The sequence below is a fragment of the Palaemon carinicauda genome, chromosome 35, assembly GCF_036898095.1.
Source record: "Palaemon carinicauda isolate YSFRI2023 chromosome 35, ASM3689809v2, whole genome shotgun sequence".
Lineage (NCBI taxonomy): Eukaryota > Metazoa > Arthropoda > Malacostraca > Decapoda > Palaemonidae > Palaemon > Palaemon carinicauda.
Genome location: NC_090759.1, coordinates 21,743,997 through 21,765,940, shown reverse-complemented (window position 1 = coordinate 21,765,940; position 21,944 = coordinate 21,743,997). Strand labels below are relative to the sequence as shown.

At 34.1% G+C, this 21,944-nt stretch overlaps 1 long non-coding RNA gene and 1 other non-coding gene across 2 annotated transcripts in view; one reads left to right on the top strand and one right to left on the bottom strand.

Moving 5' to 3' along the window:
- The window catches only part of LOC137627405 (uncharacterized), a 907,682-nt gene that overhangs the window by 607,691 nt on the left and 278,047 nt on the right, over positions 1–21,944 (bottom strand). The window lies entirely within an intron of this gene.
- Positions 9,843–9,915, top strand: TRNAV-AAC (transfer RNA valine (anticodon AAC)). The gene has a single exon. It is a non-coding gene; the product is annotated as a tRNA-Val (tRNA).

Genomic DNA, 21,944 nt, shown 5'->3' with positions numbered 1-21,944 from the left:
AGCTTGCAAAATAAGGGGGAGGAAGAGAAGACGATGGATTAACGAACTGAGGCAGCCTTTGTTCTGCAGTGGACTAGTAACGGCTGATGACGATTATCATGATTATATATATATATATATATATATATATATATATATATATATATATATATATATATATACACTATCAATTAAGTGGTCCCAAAATGTTTCCAGCTTGAGTATCCTAAATCCACTAAAAATTCCATTAATCAAAGAACTTCAACACACGCTATTGAAATTTTTTTTCATAACCCTAAAAGCTTTGAACTCCAGCAAAGCTGGTATTATTGGTTCATTTATATCGACCCCTAACAACTTTCATAGAATGGTTCAACAGTGGTTCCCTTGCAAATGGTCGCAAAACTACATTTGCATTCATTAAGTTCTTTTCCCCATTTCCGATAGAGTAGGTCTTAAATCTATTAATAGGTCTCCCTAAGTTAAGTTTTTGGTGTACACGCTTCTGGTTGTATTACTTAAAAAATGTCAGGATAGAAAACCTTCAAAAATAAATTCAAAATAAACACTGTACAAGAATGACAGCAAACCCATCGCAAAAGGGGGACAGTAATCATGAACAAATTAAACCGGACGTCGCATATCATCACTTGACGACAAATACGAGCCGAGGCAACTGTATAATTCTCTGCGTCATTATAACTGAAGAAAGGAAGTCATTGGCTGCAGCGCAAGTGATCCTGTGTCTATAAACGCCCCATAATTGATCTTTGGGGAGGGGGGCCGCATGGGTCAGCATTGGGGGTCCAGGGGTACAGGGAAGGAATTACGGTAGCACGCAACCCTTTCATTTTTGTCCGTAGCGTAAATACGTAGTTTTTTTGCATACATGTTTTTTCTCAGTAAAAGTTATTATGATTGTTGTCGCTGTTGTTTTATTATAGCTCCGCTGGATAGTTCCACTAATTGGTCAAAAACTCCTCGCTTCCCGTCATCTGCAATACTATTCGGGGTCTTCACCAGGCGCCCAAGGGCACTTTCGGAAGTCATATGCTTCAAATACGCCTCCGGAACGATTTCGTTTATTATATAATGAGACAGTAATAGACTATAATAGAGCAGGGTGTTACAATATCGATTCCTTTTTAACACTATTTTCAATCTCATGAATTGTGAGAATACGTTATTTGCGCAAAGAGCTGGGAATACATACGCACACATACAGTGAGCATACATAAAGAATATACATTTGCATTAATGTACCTTGTTCTTGGAAAACATTAATTACAAAGAATCCATTGTTTCTTATTTTTAATTTATCAATATAGCAAACTATATTTTGAAAAAAAAAAAAAAAATTTTTGTTTGTCACATCTTTCTCACCAAGGAATGAGCTTGAACCCATGCAACATGAATAGGACATAATTTTGCTTAGAGGTGTTGAACAAGTTGGGGGTTAAATAAGATGGGTAAAGCGCAAGTGCACATTACGCTAGCCTATGGAAACGTCTGGGACAATCAAACCTGGGGTCAAGAGTTCTAGCTTTCCTTAAAGTAGTTTCCACAACACCACAGTCTGTCTTTGTGAGCTAGGGATTCGGGGTTGGGGTAGGGGATGGATATTAGTCTACCTACATGATGAGTCATTCGCAACCAGTGCTTAGCCCTCTCTGGCTCTGGTTGGGGAGGATAAGGCGGCTTGGCTGCTGATCATTAGTATATACTAGTGTACCCGAGCTGTCAAAAATTACGTCCAAATATTTAGATATACACACGCACGCACAGATTCAACCCTTCCCACACTCCCCCTTTCCTAACTACATCTCGGCAGTTTCGGAAAACAGTGGCAGATTGTGGTTTCCGAGTGTACCTCTCGGGGTACTCACTCACCAGGGCATGACAACCCCTCTCCCTCTCCCGTAGGACGGGCAAGGACCGATGACAATGCCATTAAGGATGACCGGAAAGCAATATATCTACAGTATATATATATATATATATATATATATATATATATATATATATATATATATATATATATATATATATATATATATATATATATAGCCAGACAAGTTGTTCTTCATTATATAGGGGAGATGGTCATCGCAAGGTGATTGCGAGACCAGCAAATAACACAAATTCTTATATATGCACGTCCCCAAGCACACTCACATATATACATATGTGCACGTAAATATCAACCAAAATGGCATTTAATTCCGAATTCTACCTTTGGGGGATGTACTTCCACTGGAAATTCCTTATGCTTCTGGCTGGGCAAAGATTCAAACTTACACCTATGAGTCGGGACAATGCCAGCAAACTCCTCTAAACAATCATGCTATCAAGGCATTGTTTCGACACAGAGGTATAGGTTCAAATCCTTATCCAGCCAGAAGTACTTATCATAAATGAATTTCCGGTGAAAATACTGTACATCCCCAGAGGTAGAATTCGGTATGAAATGCCATTTTGGTTGATATTTATGATTAAAATTACGAGTGTTAGTGATTATATATATATATATATATATATATATATATATATATATATATATATATATATATATATATATATATGTTCTAGACCTTTCCCCCTGGAGTAGGTTGCTCAAGTGTAAACCTCGCATTTCTCAACACTACTTCTTTGGGATACAGCTGCTAATAAAAGCAGTGACCCACCACAAAACCACGTGAAATATTCACAAATTCAACAAATTAGCACACAACAGATTTTTTTTCAGGAAACAGGACCTAGTGGTATCCCTAGATTTAAAGCAATTTCAATTCTCGCTGATGAAGCGGGTTTGCATAACCACGGTACCAATGGGTGAAGCGGTTATAAACATATATTCACACCCACATACACACACACATATATATATATATATATATATATATATATATATATATATATATTTATATATATATATATATATATATATATATATATATATATATATAAATATATATATATATATATATATATATATATATATATATATATATATATATATATATATAAAATGCAAGATGTAATAAAGAAATAGGAAAAAATACTAATAGCAAAAAAGGCATTCTACAATCTGAAAACCTTACGGACAAACAAGATAAGAGATTCAGATAAGGGTTAGAGCACTGAAAACATATGAATGGTCCACACTTATTTATGGCTCAGAGACACGGACATTAAACAAGAACTTGAAAAGTAAAATAAATGCAGAGGAACTATAGTTTCACAGAAGAATGTTGAAGACCCCTTGTACAAAGAGAGTAACAAATAAGGAGGTATTGAGAAGAGTGAATCGTGATATCACTTCTAAAAGTGATAAGGAGGCAGATGGAATTTCTGGGACATGTAATAGGAGAAAAGATCGAACTTTTGAGTCTTACTGGAAAGATAGAGGGGAGATGCCGACAAAGGAAAAAGTTTTTGGACAGCTTACTGGAGGATGCAAATGAGGATGAACCACCTGGACAATTTATACAGAGCTAGAGACAGGACCAGGTGGGGGCAATTGACAGCCCACGTCGAGGATATGATACCTAGATAGATAGATATTTGTATATATACAAATCTATATATATATATATATATATATATATATATATATATATATATATATATATATACAAAATATATTACGGCCATTTTGGAAAATTGGTCATTTTACAAAATGCCCGGCCATTATGCAAAAAGACCAAATTCGTGGTCACTTTGCAACATGACCTAAATAACTCGACATTTTGCAAAAGGGCCAAGATTTTGGTCCATTTACAAAATCATTAGTATCATCGTTGGTAAGGTTACAAAATGTCCAATCAGCAAGTAGGTTAGGTTAGGTTAGTTACTTGCTGATTGGACATTCTGAAACCTTACCAACGATGATACTGATGATTTTGTAAATGGACCAATATCTTGGCCCTTTTGCAAAATGTCGAGATATTTAGGTCATTTTGCAAAGTGACCACGAATTTGGTCTTTTTGCATAATGGCCGGGCATTTTGTAAACTGACCAATTTTCCAAAATGACCGTAACATATTACATATATCTATATCTATATCTATATCTATATATATATATATATATATATATATATATATATATATATATATATATATATATATATATATATATATAAAATATACATATATATACATATATATAAATACATACATATATACATATATGTTTGTGTGTGTGGAAACATATCTATTCATACATATGCGCATGGGGAATTCCTTCTAACATCTGTAATTCTTCTTCGCCCAATGGGTTAACTACTGCACTGAAATTGTTCAGTGTCTACTTTCTCTTGGTAAGGGTAGAAGAGACTCTTTTGGTCGGCAGCTCTTCTAGGAGAAGGACACTCCAAAATCAAACCATTGTTCTCTAGTCTTGGGTAGCGCCATAACCTCTGTACCATGGTCTTCCACTGTCTTGGGTTAGAGATCTCTTGCTTGAGGGCACACTCGGGCACACTATTCTACCTCATTTCTCTTCCTCTGGTTTTGTTAAAGTTTTATAGTTTATTTAAGAAATATCTATTTCAATGTTGTTACTGTTTGCAAGATATTTCATTTTTCCTTGTTTCCTTTCCTCACAGGGCTATTTACCCTGTTGGAGCCCCTGGTCTTATAGCATTCAGCTTTTCCAACTAGGGTTGTAGACTAGCAAGTAATAATAATAATAATAATAATAATAATAATAATAATAATAATAGTAATAATATTAATAAACAATAATAATAATAATGCATTCTATTTGGTTAACCTTTTCCATAATTCCTTTTCTTTCAACATTATTTTCCTCTTTTTATCAATCTATTCTTCCAGAGCAATACAAAATTACTCAAAACACACCACTACCTTGACTCCAACAGCAACTAAAAAATAAATAAATAAATAAATAAATAAAAAAACACAACAACAACAACCCTCATCCCATTTAATTTGTTTCCCTTATACACATACAAATTACAACACTAACTTGACTACTAAACTTATAAAGTCTTTAACATCTAGTTATGGTATATTTGTTTTTGTTTGATTTATCACAGCATCTTGTCTCAAAATGGCTTATTTTCTTCCTTCCCAATGACATGCAGTCTTCCATTTGACACACTGTTATCCACATATGACTTTCAAGTTCCGATGTAGGTTTCAGTAATGGTTGTATCTTACAATTTTGAGCATTAATGTTTCCTCAACCTTCTCCTTATCTAAGCTAAGGACTGTAACAATAGGGGGTTTCTTACTTGTTTCCTCTTAAACATTTTATCCCGAACAACAGCCTCTTTATATGGAAAGAAGAAATATGATAAATTTACTTCACAGGATTTTTTTTTTCATTTGCAAAATAAATATAAAAATGATGAAAACAAACTTCTGTATAATACACAACGAGAAATTAAAGTCTGAGGCTCAAAGCTTTCTAATTACATCTAGTAGGCCTAATGTTATCCAAATGCTCGGCATCATATTTTCTTTTTTCTTTTTTTGATTTAAAAACTGGAGAAAACTGCCAACCTCTAAAATCTTCAGTGACGACAATAGGATAATTCAAAATTCTGGATCTCTCTCAACAATAAACTGTTCCCCAAAATACAATGAATACTTATGTAAAGATTCTTTGGAATCTTTGTTCTAGTATTCATGCAATCCTGGCAACAGACAGACAAAGTGATTCATAGCATTAGCTTCTAGGTGTAGTATTTATTGAAACTCACTTAACATATAAATTGCTAGAATACTTTTCCCAAAGAATATGAAATGCAAAAGGTCAACTTTATTACAAGCTTTATTCATCGCTTTAATTTAAAAAAAAAAAAAAACAATTTTTCTTTCAAGACTTTTTGACTGCAAAAGATCCAGTTTAATTAAGGCATTCATATTTCAGGCTATATTAATCCTGTCAGAGATTATTGAAGAATCTTGACTGGCACTATTCTATCTTCTTTTCCCTTCCTCTTGTTTCTTTGAAGTTTTTAGTGTATAATATATGAAATATTTATTCTAATGTTGGTATTGTTCTTACAATAGTCCATTTTAATTGTTCGTTACTTCTCCTGTAGTTTATTTAGTTTCCTTATTTTCTTTCCTCACTGGGCTATTTTTCCATGTTGGAGCCACTGGGGTCGTAGCATCCTGCTTTTCTCGCTAGGTTGTAGCTAGTTGTTAATAATGATAATAATAATAATAATAATAATAACAACATTACCGAGCAAACAATCATTCTCCTATAAAAGAAACAAAGTTAAATACAACCTTTCCTCCTCTTCAGACTTCTAATAAATTTACAGATAATTTCGCCTATCTTAATCTTCTGCATCGATATCAGGCTCAACCGACGGAACACGTAAGCGTTGCCATGCGTGACATTTCGGGATCAGTCAATCAGACTCTAATCCAACCTAATATGAAAAATAACTCGCATTTCCCTTCAAATTCCTGACGTTAAACATCCAAAGAAAGGGTTTAGATTATGCGTCCCCCTTCCACAAACTCTCGACAACATAATTCCATAGAAAATATTATGTCCCTCAACGAAGTGCCTCTACTGAAGAGGGAAAGAAAGATAAAAAAATGAGGGAAGGGAGAATGATAGAGAGTATAATATTGGGAAGGATTGCAGGCATCATCACTATCGTAACTACCGCATTTATCATCATCATCATCATCAGCATCATTCTCATCATCTCAAACGTCACGGGCTACTACAAAAGACTGCATAATTACTTGTTCTTAAACATCGTTTTATGAGCATATCATATCGTCGTAATTAATTGTTTCCGCCTTTCCCAGCGGAAATTCCGTTGCTGGCAAGAGATTTATGGCCGCTTTGCTAAGAATGACTGCAGACGGAACGACGATCTGGTGCGCAAAAGGAGAACCAATGACTGTAAGAAAATTGGCTAAGTAAAAAGACTCGGGAGGGGGGGGGGGGACGAGGGTGAATAACATTTGCCGACTTGCATTACGAGCAAACCCGCAATCTATGATACAGTAAAAACACAATGAAAAAGTTTTATGAGACACATTCGAGTATTGTGAGGGACAGAGAATAATAAAAACTGCTAAGTTAACTGGTGGAGTGATCAAAGGAAACAAAATTACAATAATCCATGTGATTATTTCAAAATCCATTATTACACTTACTATTTCATTGATCAATTATCACTCCAGGTCTATCTACTACATTTCCAAGTTTGCATGGTTAACTTTATTATCTGTGCTGCTATTTGTGACGGCTCAAATCATTCCAGGTGCAGATTAAGTGGCCTTATGACGCATGGTGTCCATACAGCCTTTATTCACAAAACTTGAGTCTGTCCCATAGCCTTTCTTGGTCTTAGGTTTGAGTTCTTCAACTTCATACAAACACAGAATACTCATATCCACTGCCCTTTGCTTATACATTTCAAATTACCTGTCTACTCACTGTGGTTTGTTTGATTGGTTTGTTATATAAATTAAAGTTCATCAATTATTAGTCATCAAAAGCATATTTTTATTTCGCATTTGTTATTATTAGTTTATTGTCATACATTAAACGTATTTTTGTTCCTTGCTATCTGCTATATGTGTAATACTGATGTTCCTTCTTCATAGATTTTTTATAGTTACTATATTCTGTGGAATCTTAATATAGCTTTACCTTGTATTAGCTCATTCCTTAAGAATATGAGCTTCTTACCAATAACAACAATACTGATAATAAAAAACTGAATTAAGAGCATAGTTCAGTCAAAGTGAATGCCTTAGAGTAAAATTTAAGGTATTTACTTGGCCACATTAACAAACAATTTACAAGGGCAGCCTAATGATATATAATAATACAAGTAAAAGTGAATATGGATATCAAATTATTTGGAAAAGCGAATTCATTAAAGACACGAATTAAGACGAGCAAAGTCTACGGGTCGAGAATGCGCAAGAGAAGAAAAGCCCGGTCCAAGATTAGACATAATAAACATTTACTATTAGAATATGGAATTTTCTTTATTCTTTTATATTTCCTGAATAACGACACACGGATATTTACAATGCATATTTAACGTCATACTCGAAAGATGCAAAAAATGAATAAATAAATAAATGAATAAATAAATGCAGATCGCAGTACCTTCGCTTTACATATTGAATGTAACAGTTATGGATATCTACTGTCAGACTAGGAAGGCTAATGCAAAAACAAGCTTCACAACAGAATGAAGTAATATTTGTATGGATAGCAACAGAGTTTAGTATAGTAGCTTTTATCAGCGATGGTTATAAGAAAACAGCACAAGTAAAACTAAATTTGATTCTGATAAGAGAATACGACGAGAAAGTAGTGAGAAGTTATAGATGCTGCTGAAAAAAAAAACCGTGAAACAAGCACACAAATGCAAGTAACCCTACGTTTCTTAGAGAGAAAATAAAAAGGTAAAACAGTTTCATAATTTATATATGACGGATCTACTTTTAAAATAACGGATCTACTTTTAAAATTGGTACTGATCCAGAGATATCTTGTATTTTTTTATAATTTCTTTATCATACTGTATAGTTTATTCGTTATTTCTCTATCTTCTTTCGGTACTGAGCTTGCAGCTTGGGTAGGAAAAATAATATTATTAAACTAAGCCCTAACAGTGGTGATTCGTAAGGACTACCGATATTGCAAACAATGGAAAAGTAGCAACGATGTTAAAAGAATGGTCAAGACAGTAAATGTCCGAATAAGCAAATATTATAAAATATATTCTAAAAAGCTCCACGAAGACCCAAATTGAGAGAGAGAGAGAGAGAGAGAGAGAGAGAGAGAGAGAGAGAGAGAGAGAGAGAGAGAGAGAGAGAGAGAGAGAGAGAGAGAGAGAAACTTCAATCAACCATCTAATTACTAAAAAAAAAAGGTAAACAATGTTCCTGATATCCCGGAAACTTGCGAGAAACATTAACATAAGGTATAAAAATAAAATAAAATTTTTAGAAAATTTACATAAAACAATTACACTTCTAATTACCAGTGAAACATTAATATGAAAAACATCACCGAGTGTAAATGAAGCAAAGAAAAATGATAAAAAAAAGCAAATAAAAAGGAATCGTAGAAAGGAGTGAGAAGAAAACGTTAAAAAAGTATCACTGGCAGAATCGAAATTTTTAGCCTCATAAATCAACTTTAGGACAGGACGTCTGGGGAGAAAGCTGTAAATTCTAAATTACGCCCCCTTTTGTGTATTATGATAGCCAAAAAAAAAAAAAAAAAAAAAAAAATATCCCTTTTTCCTGTAATCACCGTAATGTGGATAATTATGTATTCATTGTAATTATAGTCTCATTTTTAGTATCATATAAAAAGGAAAAATCATCCTTTGGACAAAATGGGTGTGGTCAGGTAGTTTGCGAGCGGGCAGGCGCGTCTACATATTCTCATTTATATACTAATAAATGAGGTCGTATTTCTCACGGTGTAAATTATCCTAATATTAGTTAATGATGACAATATTTCTCCCTCACACAAAGCTAATGAAGGTATCATCACGGCATCAATGACCGTGACTGCTGTAACGCTAGTATACGATATGACCACTCAATTAACAACCATAAGGAATGCATAAATCAATTATCAGAAATATTAAAACTAATAGAAACACACAAATCATATGTCTGTTACTGTTGAAAGTAAATGTGACAAAATTATAGTCCCAACACTTATACAAAAAAAGAAAAAAGAAAATCATCCTTTTGTAAACATAAAATACTAGGCACAAACTTTATTTATGTAACGGGGAGAGAGAGAGAGAGAGAGAGAGAGAGAGAGAGAGAGAGAGAGAGAGAGATTTGGTGGACAAGTCTTGGCGGTTTCTTACGTGGTGCTCATGGTGTAGTGGTTATCACATCTGTCTAACACACAGAAGGTCCCAGGTTCGAGCCCTGGTGAGCACAGGATTTTTTTCCACAATGCCTTTGATTAATATTAGGAATGTGTGTGCGTGTGTGAACTGTGGTACAAATCAAACACATATCAGTGTCTAATTTGCAGAGAATTCTACTTTTAAGTCTTTACTACGAGGCGAACAAGACTCGATCACAGTAACACATATATAGTATCGGGGGCAGGGAAAGATAATACTTAGGTTAAATCTTTAATTATCGGGTCACAATATCTTCCTAAAAAAAAAAAAAAAAAAAAAAAAAAAAAAAAAAAAAAAAAAAAAAAAAGCGAACAAGACTCGATCACAGTAACACATATATAGTATCGGGGGCAGGGAAAGATAATACTTAGGTTAAATCTTTAATTATCGGGTCACAATATCTTCCTAAAAAAAAAAAAAAAAAAAAAAAAAAAAAGAAAAAAAAAAAAAAATAAAGCGAACAAGACTCGATCACAGTAACACATATATAGAATCGGGGGGCAGGGAAAGATAATATTTAGGTTAAATCTTTAATTAACGGGTCACAATATCTTCCTAATAAAAAAAAAAAAAAAAGTCCAAAAATCATACATACATAATGTGATACGATTCTAGAGATATCCAGCTGGAAAAAGAAACGTATAAAAGCATTTTTTTTTCTCTAATTATTCACCTTTAGTCTAAATTCGAAATATTAAAAATATGAAATGAACCAAACTCTTCTTTCATTCGATAAATAAAAATACGATACTCTCAACAAGGAGAGTAATTCACAGGAAGAAATAATGGCAACAACAGTCTAAACTCTTTAAAGCGTGGGTAAAGTTTTATATACCAATCGAAAATAACAAATAAATGGTTGATTGATTGATTGATATAGAATTCTCTGGCATCCTGAATTGTATATTTCAATTTTGGTGGTAGGACACTCGGTTCGAGTGAGCTTCCTGGATTTGATTCCAAAGCTTCATGGATTTCATTCCCAAAAATCTATGGATTCGATTCCAATGCTTCCTGTATTCGATTCCAGAGCATCATGGATGCCATTCTCAAGATTCATGGATTTGATTTCCAAGCATCGTGGATTCCATTCAGATGATTCTTGGATTCGACTTCCAGGATTCCTGGATTCCATTCTCAAGATTTATGGATTCCCTCAAGATTAGTGGATTCCATTTCCAAGCTTCGTGGATTCCATTCTCAAGATTCGTGGATTCCGTTCTCAAGATTCATGGATTCCTTTCTCTAGATTCATGGATTCAACTTCCAAGCTTCGTGGATTCCATTCTCAAGATTCATGGATTCAACTTCCAAGCTTCGTGGATTTCATTCTCAAGATTCGTGGATTTGATTTCCAAGCTTCGTGGATTCTATTCTCAAGATTTGAGGATTCCGTTCTCAAGATTCGTGGATTCCGTTCTCAACACTCATGAATTCAATTTCCAAGCTTCGTGGATTCTATTCTCAAGATTTGAGGATTCCGTTCTCAAGATTCGTGGATTCCGTTCTCAACACTCATGAATTCAATTTCCAAGCTTCGTGGATTCTATTCTCAAGATTTGTGGATTCCGTTCTCAAGGTTCATGGATTAGATTTTAAAGCTTTGTGGCTTCCATTCTTAAGATTCATGGATTTGATTTCAAAGCTTCGTAGATTCCATTCGCAAGATTCATGAACTCCTCGACTTCAAAGCTTCGTGGATTCCATTCTCAAGATTGATGGACTCGATTTCCAAGCTTCATGGATTCCGTTCTCAAGATTCATGGACTCGATTTCCAAGCTTAATGGATTCCAATATCAGGATTCATGGATTCCATTTCCAAGCTTCGTAGATTCCGTTCTCAAGATTCATGGACTCGATTTGCAAGGTTCGTGGATTCAATTCTCAAGATTCATGGACTCGATTTCAAAGCTTCGAGGATTCCGTTCTCAAGATTCATGGACTCGAATTTCAAGCTTCGTGGATTCCATTCTCAAGATTCATGAACTCTATTTCAAAGCTTCGTGGATTCCATTCTCAAGATTCATGGATTCGATTTCCAAGCTACATGGATTCAATTCACAAGATACACAGACTTGATTTCAAAGCCTCGTGGATTCAATTCTCAAGATTCAATTTCAAAGCTTCGTGGATTCCATTCTCAAGATTCTTCGATTCCGTTCTCAAGATTCATGGATTCGATTTCAAAGCTTCATGGATTCCATTCACAAGATTCATGGACTCGATTTCCAAACTACATGGATTCCGTTCTTAAGATTCATGGATTCGATTTCCAAGCTTCGTGATTTCCATTCACAAAATTCATGGATATGATTTCAAATCTCAGTGGATTCTTCTCAAGATTCAATGAATCCATTTCCCAGCTTTGAAAATTCTATTCTCAAGACTCATAGATTCGATTTCCAAGCTTCGTGGATTCAGTTTCCGAGCTTCGTGGATTCCATTCTCAAGATTCATGGACTCGATTTCAAAGCTTCGTGGATTCCATTCTCAAGATTCATGGATTTAATTTCCAAGCACCGTGGATTCCGTTCTCAAGATTCGTGGATTCCGTTCTTAAGATTCATGGAATCTATTTCAAAGCTTAGTGGATTTCATTCTCAAGATTCGTGGATTCCGTTCTTAAGATTCATGGAGTCTATTTCAAAGCTTAGTGGATTTCATTCTCAAGATTCGTGGATTCCGTTCTTAAGATTCATGGAGTCTATTTCAAAGCTTAGTGGATTTCATTCTCAAGATTCGTGGATTCCATTCTCAAGATTCAAAGATGCGATTTCAAAGGTTCGTGGATTCCATTCTCAAGATTCGTGGATTCCGTTCTCAAGATTCGTGGATCCCATTCTCAAGATTCATGGATTCGATTTCCAAGCTTCGTGGAATCTATTCTCAAGATTCTTGGATTCGATTTCAAAGCTTCGTGGACTCCATTCTCAATATTCATGGATTTGATTCCCAAGCTTCATAGATTCCATTCTCAAGATTCATGGATTTGATTTCCAAGCTACCTAGATTCCACTATCAAGATTTATGTATTAGATTTGGAAGCTTCGTGGATTCAATTCTCAAGATTCATGGATTCCATTTCCAAGCTTCGTGGATTCCATTCTCAAGATTCGTGGATTCTGTTCTCAAGATCCGTAGCTTACGTTCACAAGATTCATGGATTCCATTCACAAGATGCATGGACTCGATTTCCAAGCTTCGTGGATTCAATTCTCAAGATTCATGGATTCGATTTCCAAGCTCCATGGATTCCATTCTCATGATTCATGGATTCGATTTAAAAGCTTTGCGGATTCCATTCTCAAGATTCGTGGATTCCATTGCAAAGCTTCGAGGATTCCATTCTCAAGTTTCATGGATTCGATTTCCAAGCTTCGTGGATTCAATTCTCAAGATTCATGGAATTGATTTCAAAACTCTGTGGATTCCATTCTCAAGATTCGTGGATTCCGTTTTCAAGATCCATGGCTTCCGTTCTCAAGATTCATAGATTCCATTCTCAACATTCATGGATTCGATTTCAAAGCTTCGTGGATTCCATTCTCAAGATTCATGGATTCGATTTCAAAGCTTCGTGGATTCCATTCTCAAGATTCATGGATTCGATTTCAAAGCTTCGTGGATTCCATTCTCAAGATTCATGGATTCGATTTCCAAGCTTCGTGGATTCAATTCTCAAGATTCATGGATTTGATTTCAAAACTCTGTGGATTCCATTCTCAAGATTCGTGGATTCCGTTTTCAAGATCCGTGGCTTCCGTTCTCAAGATTCATAGATTCCATTCTTAACATTCATGGATTCGATTTCAAAGCTTCGTGGATTCCATTCTCAAGATTCATGGATTCGATTTCAAAGCTTCGTGGATTCCATTCTCAAGATTCATGGATTCGATTTTCAAGCTTCGTGGATTCCATTCTCAAGATTCATGGATTCGATTTCTAAGCTTCGTGGATTCAATTCACAAAATTCATGGATTCGATTTGCAAGCTTCGTGGATTCCATTCTCAAGATTAGTGGATTCCATTCTCAAGATTAGTAGGTTCCGTTCTCAAGATCCGTGGCTTCCGTTCTCAAGATTCATGGATCCCATTCTCAAGATTCATGGATTCGATGTCAGAGCTTCGTGGATTCAATTCTCAAGATTCATGGATTCGATTTCAAAGCTTCGTGGATTCCATTCTCAAGATTCATGTATTCGATTTCAAAGCTTCCCAAGGTTCGTGGATTCCATTCTCAAGATTCATGGATTCGAATTTCAAGCTTCGTGAATTCCATTCTCAATGTTCGTTGATTCCATTTCCAAGCTTTTTGAATTCAATTTCCAGCCTGCCGAGTACCACGCGCCTCAAATGGGAAGTCATCAGCATCAACCGGGGGTCAATAAAACGGCATAAAACTAGCAAAACTACATCACCGAAGACTGCTAAGTACCAGGAGGCTTTACCCTTATGGTTCCGCCCATTCTAAGGGGCAAAATGTGTATTTTATAAAACTTCGTCCAGATGTGTTTCGATGCTTAAAAACGCCGGGGACAAAATCATGAAAAACCAATACATGCAGTCAGTAAATTTTACTACTAAAGAACAACGATTTTAAATGACATGCAACGCAATCCTGTCTGTCTGTCTGTATATGCATACTCGCAAAAAGATTGCTAGCCAAATCTTTTCTTGATCCCAGCAGACGGCAGCTGAGTGGGCTGGTTGGGAAGCCATCGACGGACCCATCATATATGAGCCAATCTTTGTACCACACAAAAGGTGCGTACTTGACTAACTGCACCTTCCAATTGAAGAAAAAAAAAAACCTTGATTCATATCCCACAACTTGCAACAACCACAGCCCACCTCTGGCGAAAGAGAAAAGAATCGACTCCAACGATTGCAAGCAGCCGGACATAAGCACACAAAACACACAGCGGCATAAAAATCATGGGCGTAAGATCCCTGGAAATTACACACCGGTCGAAAACAAAAGCAAATGCTGGCCATCCCGCCTTTTGTATAAGAGTTGTGAGGAGAGACGTTGGGGGAAGGGGGAAAGAGGGGGAGGAGAAGGTCATCATCTGCTGTCATAATCACTCTAGCTGGCGTATCGATAACATCACAAAACGTCCGGTACCCGTCAGGTAATTTAGCTAATTACAGGTACAAAACTGGGACCACCTATCACCTATCTCGCTCGTATCCCAATCCAGCCCTGGTCTCGCCATAAATGGTGCAGAGGAGAAGACGGAATGGGGAAGAAATAGAATTTTGCGGAGCTATGGGAGAGTGAGAATGAGGGAGATATGGTGTTCATGGGAGCGAAACACTAACCAGAGAAAGATCTGAGATTTTGCATTCGGGGCCAAATATTTTTGCTCGTTTCACCGTCATGCTCGATGAGAGAGAGAGAGAGAGAGAGAGAGAGAGAGAGAGAGAGAGAGAGAGAGAGAGAGAGAGAGAGAGAGAGTCATCTTCGAAATGAGCTCTCCCCCTTTCTTTTACTCGCTTTTGCTCTCTTGTTAATATTTGAAAAGGAACGACAGCGAGATCACACGATTTTATTTCTAAAAGGGAGGGTAAGGAGTGGGAGGGGAGACGAGAGAAGAGAAGTTGCTTTCAGCTCTGAGGTTCCAATGGCAATTGCATCCATTAAAAATAGCTCTCCTTGGTAATGATAATGATGGCAAGGGAAGGAGAATGAGAAGAGATGGAAACAAAGGCGGAAATGAATGATCAAGCAACAAAGAAGGCATCGGGGAGGAACGTGCATCAGAAGCTGCGAGACGACGACACGATCATTAAAATGGATTCATATTTTCATATACAGCATGAAAATGGAAGGGATATGATTTGCTTCTGGAACAATGCCATTTTTAACATACTAGACAGGGCCACCCATACTAGTTTGGTTTGTTGTGAGTGATCATGCAAAAATCCCCCACCATCACTAATCCGCACTGGCTAGCGTGGTGATGAAAACTGGCCATATATTATACATGAATTGGCATGTCTGAGGTCTTTGTCCTGCACTGAACTAGAAACGGCTGCATTTGTTGTTTTTGTATATACAGTATAAATATATATATGTATATGTATATGTATATATATATATATATATATATATATATATATATATATATATATATGTATTTATACATATATATTTGTATATATATACATACATACATATATATATATATATATATATATATATATATATATATATATATATATATATATTATATATATATATATATAGAGAGAGAGAGAGAGAGAGAGAGAGAGAGAGAGAGAGAGAGAGAGAGAGAGAGAGAGAGAGAGAGGTTGTATTTATGACAAAAGGACTAATGAAAAAGGAATGGTCAGACAAAGGAGTGTACAGAATGAACAATAAAACTCGAGGAGCGATGCAATATAGTAGCTGCTCGAGTAACAAGCGCTTAATCGGAAATTATGGCCGTGAAATCTTCTAGTGACTCAGCGCATAGCACACCTGCAGACGGACACATGAACAGACGCTAACAAAACGGATGATCTGAAAAAATACGGTGAAAATATCAACATCTCACATACTCGAAATGATTGGTAAAAATGGAAAAACAAACACCGAAATAAGATAAAAACTTCAACAATACAAACATCAAGTTATGGCAGACTAAACATTTAGCACACACAATATATATATATATATATATATATATATATATATATATATATATATATATATATATATATATATATATACATATATATATATATATATTTATATATATATATATATATATATATATATAGAGAGAGAGAGAGAGAGAGAGAGAGAGAGAGAGAGAGAGAGAGAGAGAGAGAGAGAGAGAGAGAGAGATGAACACTGTACAAAATACTCAGAAATAAGGATAGAGACTCGAATAATACAACAGATACAAAAGGTTATACATATAAAAAGTAATGGAGAAGGTATGACGGATAAAACCATTAGACAAAAAGACTTCAGAAAAAAATATGTGCAGATGAAAACTTCACAAATACTCAGAAATAGGGATAATGACTCAAACAACACAACCTAAACAATAATTGATACAGACGTCAACACAAACCATAAAACGCTCAAACGTAGGGGATAAGGACTCGAACAAAGAAAGAGAGACAAAACAAATACAAATGCTTCTCTGGAAAACTTATCTTACAAGTTTAGTTAACTTCTAAAACCGTTAAAGCACTGAATTCATTTTCCGCTAGATTGAACTCGGGCAATTTCCAGAAACATAAAATGAATTGACTCGAAATTAATAGATTTAAAAATAATTCCTGGTTCCATTAAAGACAATTTTTAGAAACATAAATAAATCATGCTTCAAATTAATAGATTTTAAACCAATTCTTGGGCTGATTAAAGACAATTTATAGAAACTTGAATGAATTTTACATCAAATTAACAGAATTTAAACCAATTCTTGGTCTAATGAAAGACATTTTCTAGAAATATAAATGAATTATGCTTCAAATTATTAGATTTTAAACGAATTCTTGGTCTAAAGAACAATTTCAAGAAATATGAATGAATTATGCTTCATACCAATATATTTTAAACCAATTATTGGTCTGATTAAAAACAAGTTTTAGAAACATGAATGAATTCTGCTTCAATTAATAGATTTTAAACCAAATCTTGGTCTAATTAAAAACAATTTTTTAGAAACATGAATGAATTGTGCTTTAATTAATAGATTTTAAATAAAAAAACTTGGTCTAATTAAAAACAATTTCTAGAAATATAAATGAAATGTACTTCAAATTAACAGATTTTAAACAAATTTTTGATGTAATTAAAAACAATTTCTAGAGATATAAATGAATTGTGCTTCAAATTAACAGATTTTTTAACAAATCATTGATCTAATTAAAAACAATTGCTAGAAATATAAATGAATTGTGCTTCAAATTATTAGATTTTAAACCAATTCTTGATCTAATTAAAAACAATTTCTAGAAATAGAAATCAATTATGCTTCAAATCAACAGATTTTAAACCAATTCTTGACTTAATTAAAGACATTTTCTAGAAACATTAATGAATTATACTTCAATTAATAGATTTTAAACCAAATCTTGGTCTAATTAAAAACAATTTCGAGAATTATAAATGAATTATGCTTCTTATTAATAGATTTCAAACCAATTACTGGCCCGATTAAAAACAATTTTTAGAAACAAATGAATTTTGATTCAATTAATAGATTTTAAACCAATTCTTTGTCTAATTAAAAACAATTTAAATGAATTGTGCTTCAAATTATTAGATTTTAAAACAATTCTTGGTCTAATTAAAGACAATTTCGAGAAGCAAATGAATTGTGCTTCAAATGAATAGATTTTAAACTACTTCTTAGTCTAATTAATGACAATTTCTAGGAACAAATGAATTGTGCTTCAAAAATAATAGATTTTAAACCAATTCTTTGTCTAATTAAAAACAATTTCTAGAAATATAAATGAATTGTACTTCAAATTAATAGATATTAAACCAATTTTTGGTCAAATTAAAACAATTTCTAGAAACATAAATGAATTATGCTTCAAACTAACAGATTTAAATCAATTCTTGATCTAAAACGATTTCAAGAAATACAAATGAATTTTGCTTCAAATTAATAGATGTTAATCTAATTCTTGACCTAATTAAAAACAATTTCTAGAAATATAAAGGAATTGTGCTTGAAATTAACAGATTTTAAACCAATTCTTGATCAAATTAAAAAAAATTTCTTGAAATTAAATGAATTCTTCTTGAAATTAACAGATTTTAAACCAATTCTTGATTAAGTTAAAACACTTTCTATAAATATAAATTAATTGTGCTTCAAATTAACAGATTTTAAACCAATTACTGGTCTAACTAAAAACAATTTCAGGAAATAAATTAATTGTGCTTCATACTAACAAATTTTAAACCAATTATTTGTCTCATTAAAGACAATGCGGAAATGGAACTAAATTTACCACGATGCAAGCCATCTTCGCTTATTACCGCCCTGCAAAAATATTTTTGCGGTTTACCTAGTACAGGTAATTACAGGCGTCATCCAGAAGGAAATTAGCGAGTCAAGGGATGTCAAACGCTGATCTTTATCTTCCGCAATAAGGTATTGTTTACCTAAAATTTTATGCATATAGTAGTTACCGGGAAGAGGCGGGCGGCACTGTTGCGGTTAGTTTTTCATCGATAAAAGAAAATAGTAATAAAAAAAAAGGACAAGTGACTACCACGCTCTACGACAAACCGCTTGATGACTTATCAACTATATTGATATCTTTCCCATCTAGGTTTAGGATCTTTATTTGTGAACAAAAAATGGTGTTTCAAACCGATCAAGTAGTTTTCAACTGACATTTCCTGTAACAAACCAGACAAACGGAGAAAATATAGAGACAGCAACACTGTCAACTCGGCAGCTTGTAGGCGAAAAATCGCGCGATTGGTGGACGCGATGTTTAGGATCATGACGTCATTTAATTATAGTGGTCTCAATAAGAACGGGAAAAAAATCTCGTCTTTTTTTATCCAGAAAATTATAACCAGGCATCACGCTTACGAAACCCTGGCTAGCCTGTTTGTGCAATAAACACACTCCACTTAAGGATCATCTTGAGAGTTTATCGCTATAAAGTTGATAAAGGATGATATGAATTACAAACACATGGCAACTCATGTCACCGCTCTTATCACCACGTCAGTCAGGCACACGAAGTTTTTGACAAATTTTCGTCTTCATTTCACAAAGAGACAGACACACCATCCACGGAGAGGAAGCGATGAATTATTCATATGTAAATGCCTGCATGCATCATAGCACCGAGAGAAAGAAAATCTGGAGAGTGAGTGTGTGAGAGAGAAAGAGAAAAGAGGGTTTGTGGTTTCCTGCTATTTTTCAACTCGATTTGTCTTTAAAAGACGCTAAATGAAACGGCAGACATCAGCGTGATTTCCCTCATACGATCAGCTTTGAACGTTACAATAATGAAACCCTTAAACAAGGGCTTTTAGCCCGGGTCGTTAGTTCTGGGAAAACGAACTTCAACGCCAAAGCCATCAGGGAGCTGATATAGCTGAGAATATAATTTGCTCGGTGTTTTTTAGGTATTATGGACAAAACACAAGACGCAAACGTTTTTAAGTTTCAAGTGTAAGTTTTATGTTCTATTTTGGATAGACTGGATGAGACCCTTCTTGCTCTGTAACATTACGCTTTTCAGATATTGGACTCGATTTTTATGAGTGGTTGACTAGACAACACTTGGCATAGACGTAAAATGAAATGATGTCATTCTTATATTACAGGTTTCCGACAAGGAAAACACAAATATTTTTTCCCCCAAATACTAAGCAAACTTGATTTGAAGACAGATTGAAGAGTTTTACTTTAAACAGTGTCACAAGTTTTAATCTTTAGGACGCATCATGAAAAGAAGGTTCTCTTAATATTTCTTTTCAGCTGATAGAGAAGGTGGGTGAAAGAGTTAGTGCAGTTAGTTAGGTAACCTTGGTAGAGTAGTGTTTGTAAAGTTTTAATAAGAGTAAAGCAAAATATGGTTTAGCCACGATTATATTTGTATAAAAGGTAGATTTTCTTTCTATAATTTCAAAGTTAGTAATATACAATAAGGATTTGAAAACATATCAACATAGTGAATTGTATAAATTCTTCTTTTTACTATCCCTTCATAGTTTACTTTTGTTAAATAAAGTTGCTATTTTACTTACTTAAAATAACCCAAACTGAATCTAGAAAATATAGAAAAAAAAATGCAATTCTTTTTTGGACGAGATGAAACCACCACTTCTAACAAATACCTTCTAAATATATGTAAAGAATAATCTTCGCTGTGTAATGAATTGCCTATTGCTAATAATTATGCAAGCAACAGAACCTCCTCGTTACAGTTGGTATGCATTGGCTGTGTAGCTTCGACAGACCGTCTCAGGGAAAACATTATTTTCTCGTCTCGCAACACACTAATAACACAAGTGATCAATTATTAAAATTACCCATCCTTAAAAACTGCTAACTCTTGCCACACTGCCTAAAGGAGCATTTAAAACAGGAATATAAATCATGCAAAATTATTATTGTTACTATTGTTATTATTATTGAGAAAACACAGTTGCATAATTCATTAAACAAAGTCAATAGAATGCAAAGAATTAGTAAATAGATTAATAAATGAAACTTTAAAGATGAAGCATCTGAAGCCTGAACAAAAATAAAATATAATAAATGAGAGAAGTTTGCAATGGATTGCGGCGTACAAATGGTAGGCTATTATTATTATTATTATTATTATTATTATTATTATTATTATTATTATTATTATTATTATTATTATTATTATTATCATTATTATTATTATTATTATCATTATTATTATTATTACTTGGTAAGCTACAACCCTAGTTGGAAAAACAGGATGCTATATGCCTAAGGGCTCCAACAGGCAAAAACAGCCCATTGAGGAAAGGAAACAAGGAAAAATAAAATATTTTGAGAACATTGATAACATTAAAATAAATATTTCCTATACAAACTAAAAAAAAAAAAAAATAGCAAAACAAGAGAAAGAAAAATTAGATAGAATAGTGTGCCCAAGTGTACCCTCAAGCAAAAGAACTGTAACTCAAGACAGTAGAAGACATCTAATCCGGTTCGTATTTCCAAAGAAACAGATTAAAATAGACAGATGCTTCTGTTACATTTTCCTTTTCTTAAAGTATTCAAGACATAATAGTAATAAAAAAGATCCAACTCGTCTCTGAGTTTTTGTTTCCTTTCTGATACTTGAATTCATCCTATTGTTGAGGGATTATCATTGTTAGAGAGAAATTACAATATAAGGTTACTCGTCACTTTCCATCAATGATGATATGTAAATGAACCTATTTTGTAGTTTTTTTTTTCAAAAAGCAATTTGTTAGTTCATGAAGCCTGGTCTCCAGTAGATAATGGTTGGTGAAAAGCCAATTCCCTCTGTTTTGGCAAAGAAAACCGGGATGGGGAAAAAAAAAGATTGCTGGA